Raw genomic sequence first — 22,060 nt, 5'->3', positions numbered from 1 at the left:
ATCCATAAAGGCCCATGAATGGCCCAATTTCCAAATTAGGCTCACACTCCTTGTTGGTCCTTAACCTAAGATCCAATCCTTTATTTAGTCTAGAACACAATAACTCTAATGGGCCATTAGGGTCCAAGAATCTAGGACCCACACAGATGGCCCGAACCCGAAGCCCAAAGTCCGAAACCCAATCTGGCTGAGTACGCAGGGCGTACTCAGCAGTACGATGTGCGTACTCGCTTAATGGCTTGTACCCCCAACATGCTACCCTCTAGCCTCACTTTTTTCCATTAATCAATTAATGCTTTAATTTATAAGTCCAAACCACGGATCTGAGTTCCACATAATGTCTAAACCCATAAAGTCACTGACTTAGTGACTTTGCATGCCCCTAGTAAGACCAAATAGCATTCTACTGTCATGGAAATGGATCAAACTCCAACATAGATGATCTTAAATTCTAAAGGTGCCACCTTTATGGACCTTGAACTTCAGAAACACTAAGAGGGGCAACTTAAAGCTCCTGGAATGAAATCAAGACCACTAGATCTCATACTTGGGACCAAAATGAACAAAAACTCACAAATGGTAGATCTAAGAGATGAATGATCAAGTTCAAAGATTTATACCTTAATCAAGCTGAGAATGAGTCCCAAAAACCAAATCTATAAGCTCCTCCTTGATTCTCATCCTTGCAACAAGCTCCATCTTCTTGAAAATGGGCCAAACATCCCAAAAATGGACTCCATAAGCTCAAAATGTCACCCTGAATGATATATGATGATATCTAGGGTTTTAAAGGGTGGAGGCTAAAGATATTAGGGTTAGGTTATGAGATAAGGAGATTAAATAGGGTCCAAGACCCTAAAAATAGGGTTCTGATCTGACTGGCGTACGCCCAACGTAATTTTGGTATGCCCAGCGTACTCCGAAGAACATCCGCGACCATCTGGTTAGTACGCCCAACGTAATCCAAGGTACGCCTCGTGTACTACCTTCTTCACTAGTACGCCCTGCGTACTCTTTGTGTACACCCCGTGCACTCGGCTAAGCATGAAAACCACAAAACTTCCGAAGACCATAACTTCTTTGTTCTAAGCCCGATTCTGGCGATCCTTATATCCAAGGAAAGGTAACGAGAAGCCCTACACTTCTATTAACTCATACCTTTCTTAAAACCTTCCGAACAAAAATTCATTTTCCACAAAGGCCCGAACTGCTACTTTACCGAAATACTCCTAGGCTCCAAAACACAAACCGAACACCTGGATCACTTCTAATACATCACCCGTACCAAATGGGCCTAGATCTTACCTTCTCAAAAGCCATAATCCTTATAATGACCGACCTTTAAGCCACAGCCTCAGACTATGAATTGATTCCGAATAGGGCGTTACAGTTTCACTCTGGTAGCCCTACTCGTCGAGTTGAGGCTCTCAACTCATCAAGTAGACTTAGAGTCCCACATCCAAATTCTATTCCTAGTCTACGAGTTTGAGGCCTCTAACTCGTCGAGTCCCTTTGCAAAAATGAATAATTTGATTTAAAATACATACCAAGATCCGCGCGTTACATCCCGTGTATTTAATGATATATGATTATATGTATTTAATCACATATGATTTATGCTAACAATATTTGTTTTCGCATCCTTGATTCAGTAGTTGTTCTCGTGTATATAATCACGTGTAATTATATGTATCTAATCACATATGATTTATATAGATAGGATTCATTTTTCCAAACAAAATCATATGTTATTAGATACATATAATTGCATATGATTAAAATGGACAAAGAACAATTATTAAATCGAGAACGCAAAAATGAATATTGTTTACATAAATCATATGTGATTGGATACATATAATCATATTTGATTATATGATTTATATATATAATATTTATTTTTACATTTTTTATTCAAGAATTGGTCTCGTGTATTTAATCAGATGTGATTATATGTATTTAATCAAATATGATTTATGTGCACAAGACTCGTATTGTGTTCTTGATTCAATAATTGTTCTCGTGTATTTAATCAATGTGATTGTATGTATTTAATCACATATAATTTATGTGAAAAATATTCATTTGGCATAGATTCAAAAATTGTTCTCATGTATTTAATCGAATGTGATTATATCTATTTAATATGATTAATGATGACAAATAACAACTACTAAATTTAGAATGTGTAAATGAATCTTGTTCATCTAAATTATATATGATTAATTATATATAATCACATATGATTAAATATGCAACATACGGTTTTGGATTTGCTTCATTATTCGGGGTTGCGGCCCAATCATCAGTTGTCATCAGGCTTAGGGTCTTGGGGAAGAAAGGATTTGGCCCTTTTCGGATGTGGATGTTATGTTTTAAGTGATCCAAGTGTTCGATGGTGTTTTCGGAGCCTAAGGGTATAATCGTAATTTGATAACTCGGTCCTTTATGATTTTTGGATTTTTGTTCAGGAAGTTTTAAGGCTATGGTGAGTTTCTAGAAGCGTAGGGCTTCATGTTACCTTTCCGTGTATATAAGGTTCGTTGGAAATGGACCTAAGATGAGGAAGTTAGGAAAATTTGAAATATTGGCAGAAATGGCCCTTAATGGAAACGAATTGCAAATCAGTCCCATGTGTGCATGGTAAGTGACGCGTGCCTGGGTGGGTACGCCCAAGGTAATGAGCAGAGTGCCAAGCCCTAATTTTTAAGGTTTGGGCACTATTTAATCATCCTTATAAGCTCAAGGCTCTCTCATTTCTCAACCTCCACTGACCTCTTGCCTCATTTCAGAAATCCTAACCTCTCATGGAGTGTTTGTGAGACCTAAGTGTGCATTATGGTGCGCTTTTGCTCATTTTCAAGGAAATGTGTTTGATGCTAGCTTGTGGTTCAAAGGAAGACTTATAGATCCACACTATTGGCTTTATTTCCAACTAATTTAAGGTGTCAAGTTCATACCTTGGCTTCTTGTTATGCTTCATGGGTTTAGGGCTATTTGTGCTTATTTTGGGGTTTTGAGTCCTCCTTGTGAGTTTGAGCCACTCCAGGAGCTAAGATTGCTAGATCTTGCCCTTTATGATTTTATAAGTTCGTAAAAATGGTATCTTGATCCTTTTTTGCTCCATGCATGTTCTAGTTGGATGAGAATGAGTATTAATGGATTAAGATAGTTGTTGGGTCACATTAAGTCATGAAAATGCATAAAGGTGCGGACTTTATGCATTCAGATCTTTATTTTAAGGTTCTCTGAAGTTTGGGTGAAAAGTGCTTAAATGGTTAAGCCATAAAATCTGTTTTGGAATAAGCTAGGTTACGCCCCACGTAACTGATCGTACGCCTAGCTTACCAAGTTAAGGTCACAATCAGGATTTTTCGAGTACGCCCAGCGTACTGAGCGTATGCCTCGCGTACAACGTTTAGCTGGCATTTGGGCTTGATGTGTTTTTGGGCTTCACATCTTTGGTCCACTTTATTGGACTTGTTTCTTTGGACCTTTTGGGCAATACGAAATTAACTTTTTGGACTAAGGAAATTATTGGGCTTAGGATAAGGCCCATATGGGGTTGGGCCCAATTTGAAAAATTGGGCCATTAGTGGGACTTTGTGGATCTTTTGGTTTTAGGCCTCAGTTTTGGTTGAAGTTGGGCCAGGGGTAAAATGACCATTTTACCCCAAGTATGGTCTATGGACCATAGATTGGAACCCAAGTGTGAATTGGGAGTTATTTTGTACTAATAACTCGGAGAGTCGTTAGGGCAACAACTAGGGATTTCTTTAAGTAAGCTTCAGCATTCGAGGTGAGTCTCCTCACTGTACTATGGGTCGAAGGCACTAATGCCGACCCATGTGGTTTATGTTTTATAGGAAGACCCGGGGCGGCCCTTGGGAATTATTTGAAAGACCGGGAGGTGGTTCCTGGCAATTTGTATGAAAGACCAGAGTCTGAACTATGGCAGTTAATTAGTTAATTAGTCGTAGATCGTATACTAGTTGTCTTTGTGATACTTGCATGAAAGACCAGGAGGTGGCTCCTGGCACTTGTCTGTAACACCCAGGGTTTTGGCCCCCGGCCTGACAAGGAAGACCATGATACGGCTCGTGACATAATGACAAGACTATGGTTGGCACATAGCATGTTTTATTGATTACTAGATATGTATGGCTTGTTTGATATGTATGGTATGTGGTATTTGGGGAACTTACCAAATTTTATGCTTATAGTTTGTGGTTTATGATTTCAGGTACTTCTGGTTCGAAAGGGAATGGCTCGGCTTGATCGCAACGCATACACCCGTGTTTTTCCGCAATTTGTGATTTTGGGATTTTACTCTGATAATTGTTTTACTCTGGGACACTTTAAATGTTTGAATAAAGATAAATGAATGTTTGAATATATATATATATATATATATATATATATATATATATATATATATATATTAAAAATGAAATTTTTATCCTATGATTTTTGGGGTGTTACAAAATACATGAGAACAACTAGTGAATTGAGAATGCGAAAGTAATTTTTTCCATATAAATCATATGTGATTATGTACATATAATCACTTGTGGTTAAATCATATATGATTAAATACATGCAATCATTTGTGATTTAATACACGAGACAGACTATTGATTCATTTACACGTTCACCACCACTACTACCCACTACCACTACCACCAACCAAGATTAACACCGCCGACCACCACCACCTCCATCGACCATCCACCAAAACCACCACCCACCATCATTACCACATCGATCCCACCCACCATCCAACATCAACCATTACCCATCACTACCACCCATCACCATTACCACCTCGACCCACCCACCATCTAAGGCCAATCATCTCCACCAGCACCACCACCCACCATGCACAACCACAAAATCATCATCATTAAAAAATTGATGCTTATAAAAAAAACACTCCCATAATTTTAAGAACAAAAGTAGAGACAAGAAAAAGTGTTTGTTGCCAAAAAAAAGAATCAAGGCAAATAAATTGTCATTTTAGTATGAAAAGATTGTTCTTCTATATATTTTCTAAATTACCATCAACAAAAGAAACCAAAAATGGAGCATGGTATTGTAGTTCACATTACCTAGGTACCCTAACAATGTAGCCAATCTTAGACACACTATTGTATTACACTGTTTCAAGCTGCTTCTAAGCCATCCATTGCTACTAAGGGTTTTTAAATTTTGTTTTGGGTGTTGAATCTTGATGCTGTTTGTGATGGGTTTTGAGCAAATCATACAATCATATGTGTACATGCAACCCACACTGAATTGGATCTAGGTTTTCTCTAATTGAACATGTCACTTCAACACAAAAGAAAAAACCATAGGTTCTATGTATTATAATCAAATTCACACAATAGGGATTAAAATAGATACCTTCATTGTTATAGTGTAATAACAATCTAAAAACCTTGCGTGAAAGACCTTTGGTAGCAAGAGCCACAAGTGTCGCGCCTCTAATGGCTCACAAAAAAACCTAAAAACCAAGGATTACTATGTAGAGAGATAAGGGAAATGGAAAATTCGGCTCTAAGCCTTTATTGGAATGCATGGGACGGAATCCAACCCTATAGGGGTTTATATAGGTGATAAGGAAGGTTTAGGATAGGGCACGTGTATCTTAGATAACCTTAATCCCTTAACTTCCTCCCTAAGGCTTCCAAGGCATCCTCAGAGCCTAAGGAAACCCTAGGAGCATCTAGATTTTGTCCCCCCCCTCTAAGGAAGTTCTAGAATGCTCAATACTCAACTATTTAACATTGTCACATTTAGTCCATACAGTTTCAATTAATTCCTTTAATCCCAAAATTAACTCCAAGTTAACTTCTGATTGCATATTAATTATGTTGGAATAGTGTCTAAAACTGCAAACTATATTAGGCAAGTATTTGACCCGGTTGTGCATGGTCTTTTTGGGTTGTCTTCACCATAGCAACTTGACAGGATGATTTATTATGAGAGAAGAAATATTATTAATATATTATGAGAATAATATAAGGAATAATAATATTATTATTTGATTAATATAAGTCATAAATTAATTAGGAATTAATTTGGTGACTTAAAGAGATTAATTAAATAAAGGGGTATAAACTGTCAATTGTATGATAGTTAGACTTTGGGCTATAAATCCCTTAAGGATAATAGTGGACGATTTCTAGGGCTTAGGATAAGCTTAGAATTCGTCCAAGGGGTTATCTATTAGGGTATTGGATTGCTTAGGGCCTAAGTTATCCAATTAGGGTTTAAGGGTGAAACCCTAGGAGCCTTACAAGTATAAATAGACCCCAAGGGTCAAGGGAAATTGGCACTTGTCTTAGAGAAGAAACCCTGGCCGATTTGATCCCCTCTCCTCTCTCTCAAATCATCCTCTTGCTAGTTGGTGTTTGTAAGCCATTAGAGGAGTGATAATTGTGACTCTAAAGCTCCAAGAACAAGAAGATAAAGCAAGTGATTCAAGGTAAACTTATAATATCTGATTTCATATTGTTATTATACTCTATTAGCCATTAGAAGTCTTGGATTCAATGTATGTTCAATTAGAGAAACCTAGATCCAAGCATTAGGGTTGCATGTGCACATAGGAATGTTCATATGGCTAAAACCCATCAGTGGTATCAGAGCCTAGATTGGTTTCTATTGAATTGATGCATTGATTGCTTGTTTGTTGCTTAAAAAATTGTTTTTTTTGTCCTCTGCCTGATGAACTCGGCGAGTCCCATGGTGGTACTCGGCGAGTAGGCTCAACTCGGCGAGTCCATCTGGGTACTCGGCGAGTTCGAGCGTCAGCAAAATGAAACTTCGGGATGTCTTGTTGTTTATCTTTGAGATACTTGCCTTAATCAAATTAGATCAATATAAATCCGATTTTAATATATATATATATATATATATATATATATATATATATATATATATATATATATATATATATATATGAGTATATTCTTGACCTAATTGAAGATATTTATCAATTAATAAAATATTTATTTCCTTATGTGATAATTGATTAATTATTTTAATTAAATTGGTAAATTGTTTTGCAAGAAATCATTAAATAAATCAAATATGGATAATTATGTGATTAATTGTTAATTTAGATTATTTGTTATTTGATCCCCGATGTTTTAAAAAAGGTTTAAAACTTGCCCTCAAGTTTTGAAATTTATGTTTTGTCATTAAAAGTTTAATTTAGACAATTTAAATTTCAAACCCTAGAATTTTTACAAGTTTAAAATTCAACCCTATACTAATATAATATTACAAGATTAATATATATATATATATATATATATATATATATATATATATATATATATATATGTATGTATGTATAATTAAAATGCTAGTCTTACCGTTAGTAGGCCTCATTCACGAAGCCGGTCTATAAGGTGGGTATAAGGTTGCTGCCTATAAAATGGCGCTTAATGGGTGTACACTTACACCCACCGCTTGCTTGATCGGTGGAGGGTCGTTAGCCGAACGGGTAGGATAGGGCAACCTCATCTCTTCGTTAAAAGTATAATATGAAATACAAAGTAAGTACATGTTTTTTAAAATTTCCCAATCTGAGTTACTTTAGGAAAAGTGAATTGATACAATCCCATGAAATTACAATTTGCACCCTTGCTAAGAAGTTAGTGGAGCATGTGTGGTTTACCGGCACACTAATTAGTTCTAAGAAAAAGTGGCAAAGGGTGATTCATTGTTTATCATAGTTCGATGGAGCGTGTATGGTTTACCGACACATCGAATAGGTGATTGTTACAATGAAGGCACCATGTGAATTTGCATGGTAATTCACACCCACTTTGTGATCCTCGGTATCCCAGTCACAAACGAGAGGGGCATATCGAGATTTAAACATGCCATTGAAAAGTTTCAATGAATCTCATCCAAACCTAGGAATTCTCAATACATTTAGAACTTAAAGTTATGTTTTCGTGATGGAGAATTAGTGAATCGTCATTCACTTACCTTCAAATTGTTTGCATGTTAGATTACGGTATCCCTTTTCTAATATGTAAATATTGTTGTTGGATCCTAGCCCTAATTTTTCTTATTGGGTGATAATTAGGGATTCATATTCTAATCTATCTTTGTCCTTTCTATTTGTAGATGTCGAACGCAAACAACGCTGCTGCTAGTTCATTCACATTGATGAGCCTTTGTCAAAAGGTGACTTTTGATGGGACGAACTTTAGCGAATGGATAAGATACATTCGCATAATTGCTCGCTATGAGGACAAGGAGTATGTCCTAGATGAGAAGCTCGAGAAAATCAACCCAGAAATCGCTACTCCGGCTGAAATGACTGCTTTTGAGACTCATGAACGTGATGCGACAAAGGTACATTGCATCATGATAGCCACCATGAATGCCAAATTCCAAAAGTCCTATGAGGACATGTATCCGTACAAAATGCACCAAGACTTGTTGGAGAGATACCACCAAAACGCGAGGCAAGAGCGTTACGAGATTTTCACTAACATGATCTCCGCCAAAATGGTTCATGGAGAATCTCTTACTGTGCACCTGCAAAAGATGAAAAGGTATGTCGACCGTCTTCGCAAGTTGAATGTTGACTTTAGGGAAGACTTGGCGATCGACATGGTGCTTCACTCTTTGCCTCCGTGTTACAATCAATTTAGGATGACCTACCACATGAAGAAAGAAGAGGTCACCCTAAGTAAGCTCCAAGGTCTCCTTAGGGTTGCTGAAAGCAACCTCAAGGACAAGTCTATTGCACCCGCTCCCAATCCACCCGCTGCTCCTGTTTTGGCCATAGGGCAAGGAAGAGGCAAGAAGAGGAAGGCTCCGTCTAAGAGCCACCGCAAGGGAAAGTCCCGAGATGGTTCCTCTTCTAGTGGGACCAAAGTTGATCCTGCTAAACCCTGTCCTAACCCTAAGGAGGCAGAGTGCCATCATTGCCATAAAATAAGGCATTGGAAGAGAAGCTGCCCAGACTACCTGCAAGCCATAAGGGAAGGAAAGATCAAGCCGTCTTTCGCAGGTATATACACAATTAAATATAACGATTCATCTCATGCTATTTCTTGGGTCCTTGATACCGGTTGTGGTTACCACATTTGTTCTGAATTGCAGGGACTAAGAAGAAATAGGGATGTGGAGCATGGAAGAATAAATCTAATCATGGGGAACAGAAGATCGTCGCCTGTGACCAAGATTGGAGTGTATTCTTTAGTGCTTAGGAATGGTTTATGTTTAGATTTGAACAATTGTTGCTATTTTCCAGAAATGGAAAGAAACATCATTTCATTTCATGGTTTGTTTAGACAAGGTTTTAGATTTTCTTTTAATAATGAGAGTGGTTCTATTCTTGCTTATCTAAATGGTGTCTTATATTTTGAAGCAATACCGTGTAATGGAATTTATGAAACTGTTATGATTGTAGATAACTTAGGAAATGATGTTTTATGCATGGATTCTTCCAATGGTATGTATTCTTTAGTGCTTAGGAATGGTTTATGTTTAGATTTGAACAATTGTTGCTATTTTCCAGAAATGGAAAGAAACATCATTTCATTTCATGGTTTGTTTAGACAAGGTTTTAGATTTTCTTTTAATAATGAGAGTGGTTCTATTCTTGCTTATCTAAATGGTGTCTTATATTTTGAAGCAATACCGTGTAATGGAATTTATGAAACTGTTATGATTGTAGATAACTTAGGAAATGATGTTTTATGCATGGATTCTTCCAATGGTATGGATAGAGCATCCTTGTGGCATTGTCGTCTTGGACATGTCAACAAGAAGCGCATAGCCCAACTCCAAAAGGATGGAGTGTTGGAATCATTCGACCTTAGGGAAGATGACACATGCGAGTCTTGTTTGCTTGGAAAGATGACTAAGTCACCCTTCACTAGTACATGTGAAAGGGGTGAGGGTCTATTGGACCTAATACATACCGATGTATGTGGACCATTTAGATCAACCACGAAGGATGGGAACCGCTTCTATGTGACTTTTACCGATGACTATAGTAGATATGGGTATATCTACTTTATCAAGCAAAAGTCAGAAACGTTTGAAAAGTTCAAAGATTTCAAGAATGAAGTGGAGAATCAATTGGGCAGGAAAATCAAGATGCTTCGATCCGATCGAGGAGGAGAGTACCTAAGTGTTGAATTCCACGACTATCTCAAGGAGTGTGGAATAGTTTCACAATTGACGCCACCTAGGACACCGCAGTTGAATGGTGTGGCAGAAAGGCGTAATCGAACCTTGTTATACATGGTTCGCTCTATGATGAGCTGTGCTTCACTACCTATCTCTTTTTGGGGGTATGCCTTAGAGACTGCCGCCCATATCCTTAATCGAGTCCCTACTAAGAAGGTTGCCAAAACACCTCACGAGATGTGGACAGGGAAAGCTCCCTCGTTAGCACATATCAAGGTTTGGGGTTGCGAGGCTTTCGTAAGACGAGATACTCACGACAAGCTCGAACCTCGTAGTGAGCGATGTATTTTCATCGGCTACCCGCAGAAATCCTTTGGATATCTCTTCTATAGACCGAAGGACAATGTTGTCTTTGTTGCGAGGAGAGGAGTTTTCTAAGAGAGAGAACTCATAAACCAAGGAGACAGTGGGAGGCAAATCGAGCTTGAAGAGATTAAATAGTCGATAGATGAAGGAACCTCTACCGCTGGAACTCAACCTGAGGTGGAAACTCCGGTTGAACCAATTGACGAGTCATTACCTCTTAGACATTTCGAAAGAGTTAGAGTTTTGAAAGAGGCAATGGACAACGAGATTCAGTCTATGTATGACAACCAAGTTTTGAATTTGGTTGACAATGTGCCCGGACGTAAGACGGTTGGGTGCAAATGGATCTTCAAGAAGAAGACCGACATGGATGGACATGTGCACACATATAAGGCGCGATTGGTTGCGAAGGGCTTTACTCAATCTCCCATAGTTGACTATGATGAGACATTCTCACCAGTTGCAAAGATAAAGTCTATTAGAGTGATGCTAGCTATTGCCGCATTTCACGATTATGAGATTTGGCAAATGGATGTCAAAACCTCTTTCCTTAATGGGAAGTTGGCTGAGGATGTTTACATGGCTCAGCCATAGGGTTTTGTCGATCTGAAGCATCCAAATAGAGTGTGTAAGCTTGAGAAGTCCATTTATGGACTTAAGCAAGCGTCTCGCAGATGGAATATTTGCTTCGATGAGAAAGTCAAAGAGTTTGGATTTGTACAAAGCGAAGATGAATCTTGTGTATATGTCAAAGCCAGTGGGAGTATTGTAAGCTTCCTCGTTTTGTATGTCGATGACATACTACCCATAGGAAACGACGTCACGACTCTACAGGAAGTTAAGTCCTGGCTCGGGAAGTTCTTCGCTATGAAGGACTTCGGAGAGGCTTCCTATATTCTGGGAATAAGGATAGTGAGAAAATGAAGTAAGAGACTAATAGGACTTAGTCAGAACACATACTTAGACAAGGTACTAAAACGTTTTAGTATGGAAAACTCGAAGAAGGGAGAATTACCGATACAAAGTAATGCCACATTGAGTAAGACTCAAAGTCCGAGTACCGAAGCTAAAATAGCAGAAATGAGCCGAGTACCATACGCTTCCGCAGTTGGCTCAATCATGTATGCTATGACTTGTACTCGCCCTGATGTAGCCTTTGCTTTGAGCATGGTTAGCAGATATCAAGGGAATCCTGGCAGAGCCCATTGGATTGCGGTTAAGAATATCCTTAAGTACCTTCGGAGGACGAAGGAATGGTTCTTAGTCCTCGGAGGGAGTGATGACTTGAAGGTGCGAGGGTATAGTGATGCCAGCTTTCAGACCAACAGGGACAACTACTGTTCGCAGTCGGGCTAGGTCTTTACCCTGAATGGAGGAGCAGTGACTTGGAAAAGTTCCAAGCAGGAAACCGTAGCTGATTCAACGTGCGAATCAGAGTACATTGCAGCGAGCGAAGTGTCTAAGGAGGCAATATGGTTGAAGAACTTCATCGGTGATCTTGGAATTGTACCTGCCATAAAGGAGCCCATGGAGATTTTCTGTGATAATGAAGGAGCGGTTGCCTTGACCAAGGAACCGAGGGATCATGGTAGATCTCGACATATCGACAGAAAATATCACTTTATTAGACATCGTGTAGAAGAAGGACAACTCGTGGTGAAGAGGATATCATCAGAAGATAACCCAGTAGATCCGCTTACGAAGGGACTGAGTAGGGTTAAGCACTTGCAGCATGCTAGGAGTATTGGGCTGAAGGATGATATTAGTATAGATTAGATAGTATTAGAAACGTGTAATAGATAAATGTAATATTTGATGATTAAATAAAGGAGTATTATTTATGAGTAATGTTACTGTCTTGTGTTAATTGTTTAACTATTGTTTCATTTTTGCATGTTTTGACTTCCAGAATAATTGAGTTTATTAAGAATAATCGAATTATTCAAATTGTCCACAATCGTTCATATGTTGGAAGTAGGTATGAATGAAGATTGTCATGAATTGGTGTGTAGACTGTCTAAATGGTATTAGACATAGCAAAAGGTTGCTGCAACGTTCATGAGTGCTTATGAACTAGTTTTGAGCATTGGAACAAACCCGCGCTTGCTGGAATCACCTTATGGAATGTGATAAAAGGGTGATCGCAAGACGATAATATCATATGGTATTAAAACCAAGATATATGGTTTGTTATTTGTTAGTTGGTTGTACATTGATAATGCGAAACCGCATCAGTAACTTGATGTTATAAAACGCATTGTTGTGTATAGTTGATTAATGAATAAGTAAATGCATATAAGTCGAAGTTTGTCTGTTACTTTTATCCTAAGAGGGTAAAAGCGATATCTCGGCCGCTCGATGATTTGATTTGACTTATGTGCCGGGCCCGGTCAGAACTGAATTGATGTGTTCGATTAAGTTCTATGTCAAATAAATCGGAGATCGAGAAACCAAATGCTAGACAAATTAGTTCCATAGAATTTTCAGCATGATATCTAAACAGAGGACTGTAAGATCCCTTATCTGAAGGACAAGATTGATTAGATCAGAGTTTGACAGCGACTATGAGAGCTACGATTGCTAATCGGAATATACTTGTATATAGTTACTAGACTTATCCAAGTGGGAGACTGTTGGAATAGTGTCTAAGACTGCAACTATATTAGGCAAGTATTTGACCCGGTTGTGCATGGTCCTTTTGGGTTGCCTTCACCATAGCAACTTGACAGGATGATTTATTATGAGAGAAGAAATATTATTAATATATTATGAGAATAATATAAGGAATAATAATATTATTATTTCATTAATATAAGTCATAAATTAATTAGGAATTAATTTGGTGACTTAAAGAGATTAATTAAATAAAGGGGTATAAACTGTCTGTGACATCCCCAAAATCTCTGCCAGAAAAGACCGATTTCCATTTATGCTTTTAAATAATTTCAGAGTAAATCCTTTTGATTTGAAAGAGTTGCGGAATTTGTTCCCAAAACAAAACATGATAAAATAATATTTATCAAAGCATTTCATCAAGAGATGCATTTTCATTATATAATCAAAACTCGGGATGTCATGTTCCGATACAGACCATAAAGCATAAACGATAACATTACAAGTCTTGCAACAAATATATACATATACAGACTTGTAAACAAAACAACTTGATGATTCAACCATCTTATGCCCTCGCGCCACTACCTGTAATACAAATAAAACTGAGTGGGTCAGGCTTGGGAGCCTGGTGAGCATATAGGGTTTTCAACCCACAATAAATAAATTATATTTAATTTCGCCAACCACTTACTATCCCGATTACCCATTCCCGTTATCCTTGCTTTACGTCCCTAAAATAACATCTATCTTAAGGGACCTAATCTAGAATTTTCATCGGGACGGACATCACTGCTAAGGGGTTTCCTCAACAATAGATATCCTAAAGGCAACCATGAAGGGGATAGAGTACACCGGTGAACACATCGTTCACAACACCTACAGGTTATGAACCTACTAGCGTTCCACTGGACTGTCTAGAAAGAGTCCGTGGTCGTTATCCATACTCCGCTGAATAACTAGATCAACAACAACAACAACATCGAGGCCTCTCATCTGTTTATTACACACCAACTATCTACCCATGTTCTACCCAACATATTAGTAGATAAAATATATATTTTCATACATAGTTTAAAACCTGTATATCATTTTCATTTAATATATATTCCACATAACAGATGAGGCATACCCACATAACACGTATTTCACAGAAATCAATTCAGATCTATGAGATGGAAGAGGGTGAACATACATTCACACACATAACAACGAATTCTACACATAACACGTATTTCGTATAAAATACTCCATAATCATGCGTTAGAAGAAAGTAACTACACATTCACACATATAAACAACAATATACTTAATACACTCGAACCATACTTGTATTATTATCGTGTTTATGAAAGGTAGTATACACTCACTTGATCAGAAGATGATCAGACAGCACTACGACTTGTAGAAGTAGTAATCCTTAGCAGATCTGGAAGATCTCTACAAAAATCGAACTTCTCGCGGGCAGAGCTTCGGCTCGGGAACCGCACTTCTCGGGATCTTCGGGATCTCGGGACTTGCCTCGGGGCTCGAGAATAATACCGGGGCGTCGGGGTATTTCTGGCACGCAAAACGATGCAAAACGGGAGAGAGAAGAGAAGAAATTGGCAAAAGACTCAGCTGCCTTCGGATGCTATTTATAGGAGGCTGGAGCCTCGGACTACGCGGGGCGTACTGGCCTCCGAAGTCGTCACTGCATGCGTCATCCGAAGTGTCGACACTCTTCGGATAATACCGGATTTTCCAATTAAAAATAAATACAATTTATTTAATAAACTTCGGAAATTCATTTCTTCTTCATACGAACTCCGTTTTCGACGTTCTTTATATCCACGCGAAGGTGAGACTACGCTCTACAACTTTCGTTTAGACTTCGTCGGCTAATTTTAACTTTATTTTTATTATTTATTTTTAATAGGCCGCGACAGAAAAACTTCGTTATAAATTCATAACTTCTTCGTTTGACGTCCGTTCTCGCCTAACTTTTTATCGCTTCGATACCAACAACGAGACCTTCGATCCTCGTTTAGAATGCTTCGGCTAAAAACCGCTCGATCTCAAATCGAGTATTTCAGGCTGCATACCGCTAAGTCGAAACTTCGATAAATCATAACTTCCTCATACAAAGTCAGATTTGGGCGTTCTATATATATTCGGAAACCTCGTTTCATCTACTACGACATTAACCAAAGATATTAAGTTTATTTTACACTTAAATTTTGACGCTTATTTTTATTCTTAATTAATCAGATCACATAATTAAGCAATTAAGCACAAAACACATAATACTCAAATAATACATTCTTATTATTTCAAAACGGGTTACAAAGGTTAACCTAGACTATTACATTGCTAAAAAATGGCAAGCCCGGAAACACAGGCGTTACACTGTCAATTGTATGATAGTTAGACTTTGGGCTATAAATCCCTTAAGGATAATAGTGGACGATTTCTAGGGCTTAGGATAAGCTTAGAATTCGTCCAAGGGGTTATCTATTAGGGTATTGGATTGCTTAGGGCCTAAGTTATCCAATTAGGGTTTAAGGATGAAACCCTAGGAGCCTTACAAGTATAAATAGACCCCAAGGGTCAAGGGAAATCGGCACTTGTCTTAGAGAAGAAACCCTGGCCGATTTGATCCCCTCTCCTCTCTCTCAAATCATCCTCTTGCTAGTTGGTGTTTGTAAGCCATTAGAGGAGTGACAATTGTGACTCTAAAGCTCCAAGAACAAGAAGATCAAGCAAGTGATTCAAGGTAAACTTCTAATATCTGATTTCATATTGTTATTATACTCTATTAGCCATTAGAAGTCTTGGATTCAATGTATGTTCAATTAGAGAAACCTAGATCCAAGCATTAAGGTTGCATGTGCACATAGGAATGTTCATATGGCTAAAACCCATCAAATTAAACTATATGATTAATAATTAATATATTATTCACATAATACATTAATTAAATAATGATTTTGATTTCAAATTAATTTATCAACCAAGTAATAAAGTAATAAATCATTATTCTCTCTCTAACAACCATCCTATTCCATTGCCAGGTTTGAAGGCAACCCAAAAGGACATTGCTACTATCAATTCAATTTTATACCAAGAATAGTTATGGGATTAGACACCTAATCCAACAGTCTCCCACTTGGATAAGTCTAATAACTATAGTGGCAAGTATAATTACCAAATTGATTAGCAAATTGTAGCTACCAAAAGCCGTTGTCAAACTCTGATCTTATCAGTGACGCGTCCTTTAGATAAGGGATCAAATATTCCTCCGTTCTACAAGATATCGTATGGACATGAGACATAGATTATAATCATTCTCTCTGTCCATGTGTTGTTTCCCGATTTCCGATTTATGACGACTGACTACGGACTATAATTGAACACATCAACTTAGTCCAGGCTTGGCCAAGTGCTCAGGGTGTCATCACTAATTCATCGAGGGGCCCACATATATCGCTTTTATCCCATTTAGGGTAAAAGGAACAGATAAACTTCGACTCATATGTTTGCACAATTTACTCATTAAATCACACACAACAATACGTTTTATAAAATCAAGTTACTGATGCGTTTACGCACTATCAATGCATAACCGACTTGTAAATAACAACTATATGTCTCCATTTCAAGAATATAAGATATTTTCGTCTCACAATCACTCGTGATTAAACCTGGCAATGGAGCGGGTTTGACGCAAATCAATCTTGATCCAAACCTTTTTAACAAATTTCAAAATCTGATCCAAACCCGCTCCGTAACCCGGAGGGTATTGAATAATCAAATCCATACCCTTATCCACTGAATCAACGGATATCCAAACCCACCCCGTAACCCATAGGCTTTTTAAATTATCAAACACATTTTACTTAATTCATAAAATAATATTTCTTAAATAATACAAATGTTGATTTAGAAAACACATTATGTACTCGAGGACTTCCGATTGGAATTAAAAATCACTCTTGTAGTAACTTCTGATTTATTTTTTACTGTCAGTTGTAGTGATAGAGAATAGCAATGACAAACTTTCTTTCAGTTGATGAATGAATTTATTGATTTATGAATGAAATATGATGATTTCTTGATGAAATATAAATGAAATGACATCATAATTCTAAGTAGAAGACTGGAAGTCTAGAAGTCGGCTCCTCGATTCTTATGTATAAACAGTTTGGACTTTGGCATTTTCCCTTTGGACTTTCGATTGGAATTAAAATTAAACTTTAATAAATATAAAATATAAACCAATAATTCAAAATATTTACGGGGCGGGTTATAAACGGAGCGGATCAGTGATGATCCATACCCGACCCTTTTAATAAAAAGGTTAGCGGTGTGGGTCCTTAACAGGTAAACAAATCAAAAACTATGCTCCAAACCCATATAATTCTTAAGGGTTTGGATCGGATCGGGGTCAAAACCCGCTCCATTGTCAGGCGTACTCGTGATAAAATCCATAAAGTGATTCAAATGAGTGTGGGTTTAATATAATACTCAAATTCCTATTTCAGGAGTACTCATGAACACTGCAACAAACTTTTGCTATGTCTAAGCCTTTAGACAATCTACAGATGGATTCATGACAATCTTAATTCATTACTTATTTCCAAAGTATGACTGACTGTGGATGTTTGAATAACCTAGTTATTCGGGAAGTAAAACATGCGAAGTGAAACACAAGAATAACCTAATCCAATATGGTCTTAATCTTTTGAATATAAATAAAACACTTATTATTTAATCACCATATTGATTGGACCTTACTCATTGTAAAATGTTTCGATCAATCAACTAAATACTTGAATTAAAACAATAGTCATCCCATGCTCTAAGCATGCACACTATGTTTATCTATGGTCCTTCCTTTGTGAAATAGATCAATTGAACACATTTCCAATGATGCTCATTACACAATTCCCTAATCCTTATTATAAGTGTAAGAATACAAAATTCATGCCACTACCAGAATTTGTTAGAGTCTAAACTTACATGCAATGTTCCCTTTTGTAATGTCAAGGTACCAAAGTCACAGAGACATTGCCAATGATATTACAAAACATTCCACTGGAGATTTATTACAGAACAATTCCATGGATATGAAGTCTCACATTCAAGTTACATTCCTTGAACATCCTTCTTGCATAAAAGTTTCTAACTTACACATAGAATCTTCATATCCAACTCCTATTATGGAAATATTTCCATACTTGCCATATGACTATCCATTCTAAATAAAATCCTATCTATTCCGAATTATATCAATAGGGTCCATCCATTACTATACTTCCAACTGTCCTAAGCAACCAATCTTTGGTAAACCTTAAATTGTCCTTGACAGTTGTTTAATAATTTTAGTCATATTCGGTTCTAGTCCTTTTTCCTTCTCAATTCCATAGGCATTTGAAAAATAAGAGCGAATGAATATTATAACATATGTGATCAATCCTATATCCAAAGCATATGGAATTTGATACATAATGTCTTACATAAAGACATGATACTTGATCAGTCTTTTGCTATAATATTTCCATATATATAATTTCTTATGCTGAAGCATTTCAACATGACATCCATATACTTTGATGACTAAGTTCTATTAAAATTTCAATCTAAACTTTTAGATTCAAAATGAAGTATTGATGCACTCTCACTTAAGTCTTACTATAGCGAAACAATTTCCAAATTCTGCGACTTTGTAAATTTAGAACTTTGTTTCCTATAAATAGCATTGCTAACTTGCAACACTTAACATAATAATCATGCTCCCACTATCATAACAATTATGTTCTTACCAACATAACGATTATGCTCCCACTAGTTTTACATGTACTCCGAAATCAACTGGACTTCTAGAAATCAATACCTATTGAATTTCTTACCAAAGTTCAGATTTCTGATACGTGGTGCTTTGATAAGTCTTTTCCTAGACTTCTCAAGCTCATACACCCTTCAATAGATAGCTTACGTGTGTGTCAAAACCCTTTCAGAACTTATAGCGGTAAGTCCCAAATGTTCAAACTATTTTCCATTTATCACAATTCGAACTATGAAAAGGGATGTAATTATACTCGAATTTGAGAACACAATTACCACAACTGCTTACTCCAATCCTTTAAAATCTACTTGTGAAAGTGTTTCCTCACAATCATATTCATGAAGTAGAGAGAAACCTCTTACATATTAGATTTTATGGTATATGTATTTCTATCCATGTGAATTCGTCACTTCTAAACACTATCATAAAGACAAGGTTTATGACAAATTCAAAATTTTATGGACTGAACTTGCTTAATCTCAATTTCTTGCCATCCGACAGCACAAGGGCCTACCATTGCTTCCAAGTTATTTAGCAGCTCACCTACACTGATCAATGTACTTTCATTGATCAAGGTGCTTTGTCTTATGTAATCAAATGAGAACTCATTGAACTCATATGCATAGTCAACTTAAATGGAATGACACAGAAACAAGAATATGTCAACACGATAGGTTACAAACCTCAAGTCGTGTGCTAGTGATAAATAATAGGTTTATTCTTGATTAGCTCTTGAAACTATTCAAGATCATTAATACTCCCACTAAACTCTTGACCTATAAGATTCTCTGTCAAGGAACATTTCTCGACAAACAAACATTAAATAGTTAATGCAGATTCTTATCAAGAAAAACACTTCATACAATTGGTCTTAGTTGGTTTTTGTATTATCCAAAACATCACAACTTACCAATTTCAAATGTGCAAGAGTAAGGGACTTTTCTACTCCACATTTCATGAGGTGTTATAAACATACTTAGAATATGTTACTCAAGGTACAACTTGGAGTAACTAGAGTATAACTCTAAAACTCGATTTTGGAACAAAGTATGACTTATCCTTTTGATTTAACCATTTCAACAATTCCCGACACCTCTTCTTAGTTATGTGAATATGGTTCCATAATCATTAGGATGATCATAAAACACGATACTAAAGTACGTCTCATTTCCTTTCAGTCTGGAGAAACTTTTATCTTTCTGCCTAATTGATTCTTCTTATTCGTTCTGCTATACATTGAAACTTTTCCAAAGTGTCATAATTATACTTAATCATATAAGCATAACCATATTGACTAAACTTTTAGTAAATTATGACGAACAATCTTATCGTTCTTTGTGGTGGACCTGACTAGTGCACATCAATGTGTACCAAATCCTCCATTCCTTCACTTGACTCACATCTACATGTGAACAAGGAATTAATCTTAATTTCCCAAAGATGAAATTTCTCATTCATCACACAATACAAGTCGCATGATTCCAAGTTTCTTGTCCGATTGAAACTTGGTGATGAGAATCTTTCCTTATATGTTAATTTTTTTTTGACACTATCACAAACGATATAACTAAGAATCAAATCCATTTACAACATTGCTAACAATATATAAACACCAATTTCAATAAATGTCATTGTAAGGAAACAAAATAATAAAATAATAAAACAAAATTTGTTCAAACATCTTTTTGAGAATAATAAAATAATAAAAGTTATTAGCAAACTAAATTATTTCATTATAAATATTTTAAAGAAACACTAGTATTACTATGTATAAGTATAGTTTTTTTTATATATTAAAATTTATATTTTATAGTACGATATAATGATTGTATCATTAATCTTGAATTAAAACACATTGTTGATGTTTTAATATTTACACTTTATTATTTAACTTTTATTTTAATTAAAACATATTTCAATGATGTATTTGTATTAGAGTTGTCAAAAATCGATCCAACCCGTCAACCCAACCCGAACCCAACCCAAAATTGGCGGGTTGGGTTGAGATTTTCAACCCATTTAACTTAAATGGGTCAACCCAATTAATTAAATAGGTTGGGTTTGGTAAAAATTTTCAACCCGTTTTTAAACCGTCAACTCATTTAACTTTAATATATATATATATATATATATATATATATATATATATATATATATATATATATATATATATATATATATATATATATATATATATATATATATATCCCTATCTAATAAAAGAGTAGCACATTTGCCGCATGTCAATCAATTAGAGATTCACATTAATTAGTTGCCACTTGTCATTCTAAGGTTTTTCCTCATTAATTAAATTTCCACTAATTCACTCATCCATTTTACACATATCAAACACGTCAACAAAAACTTTATTTGTAATATTTATTGCCTAATTTATTAAATTATTAATTTTTTTTTATCATTGCTCAATAATTACCTTATAATTTAATTAAAATTATTTTTACCTTTCTAATCCGTGATGCCCACGGGTTATAAACTAATATATATATATATATATATATATATATATATATATATATATATATATATATATATATATACCCTAATAAATGAAAATGTTATTGCAACATGTCACATTCTCATTCATTTTGCCACATGTAATTTTATGGTAATTTTAAATTAATTTTTAATCCACATGTCATTTTATTGTTTTTCCATTTTATTAAATTCCACATAATATTAAATGTAATAATAAATGCATATCAATTTCATTTATGAATTTTCCTTCTAATTTCAAAATTACCAAGTTAAAGTTTTATTAATTTCTTTTAATTATTTATCTAGATTATTTCTATAAATTTAAAAGAGAAAAAAAAACACTTGAATTTTTATAATTCAATTTTTTTTTCATTTTTCTTATAAATTCAAACTTCTTAAATGTTTAGAATTTTATATTTAAATTTTATTTTAAATAAACCCATGTAATACATGGGTGTCACACCTAGTGTATATATATATATATATATATATATATATATATATATATATATATATATATATATATATATATATATATATATATATATATACATATAATATTGTTTAAATATTATCATGTATTAATCAAAA

The sequence above is a fragment of the Lactuca sativa genome, chromosome 9, assembly GCF_002870075.4.
Source record: "Lactuca sativa cultivar Salinas chromosome 9, Lsat_Salinas_v11, whole genome shotgun sequence".
In the NCBI taxonomy this organism is placed as follows: Eukaryota; Viridiplantae; Streptophyta; class Magnoliopsida; order Asterales; family Asteraceae; genus Lactuca; species Lactuca sativa.
The sequence above is the reverse complement of the archived record's forward strand: the minus strand, read 5'-3'. Positions refer to the sequence as shown.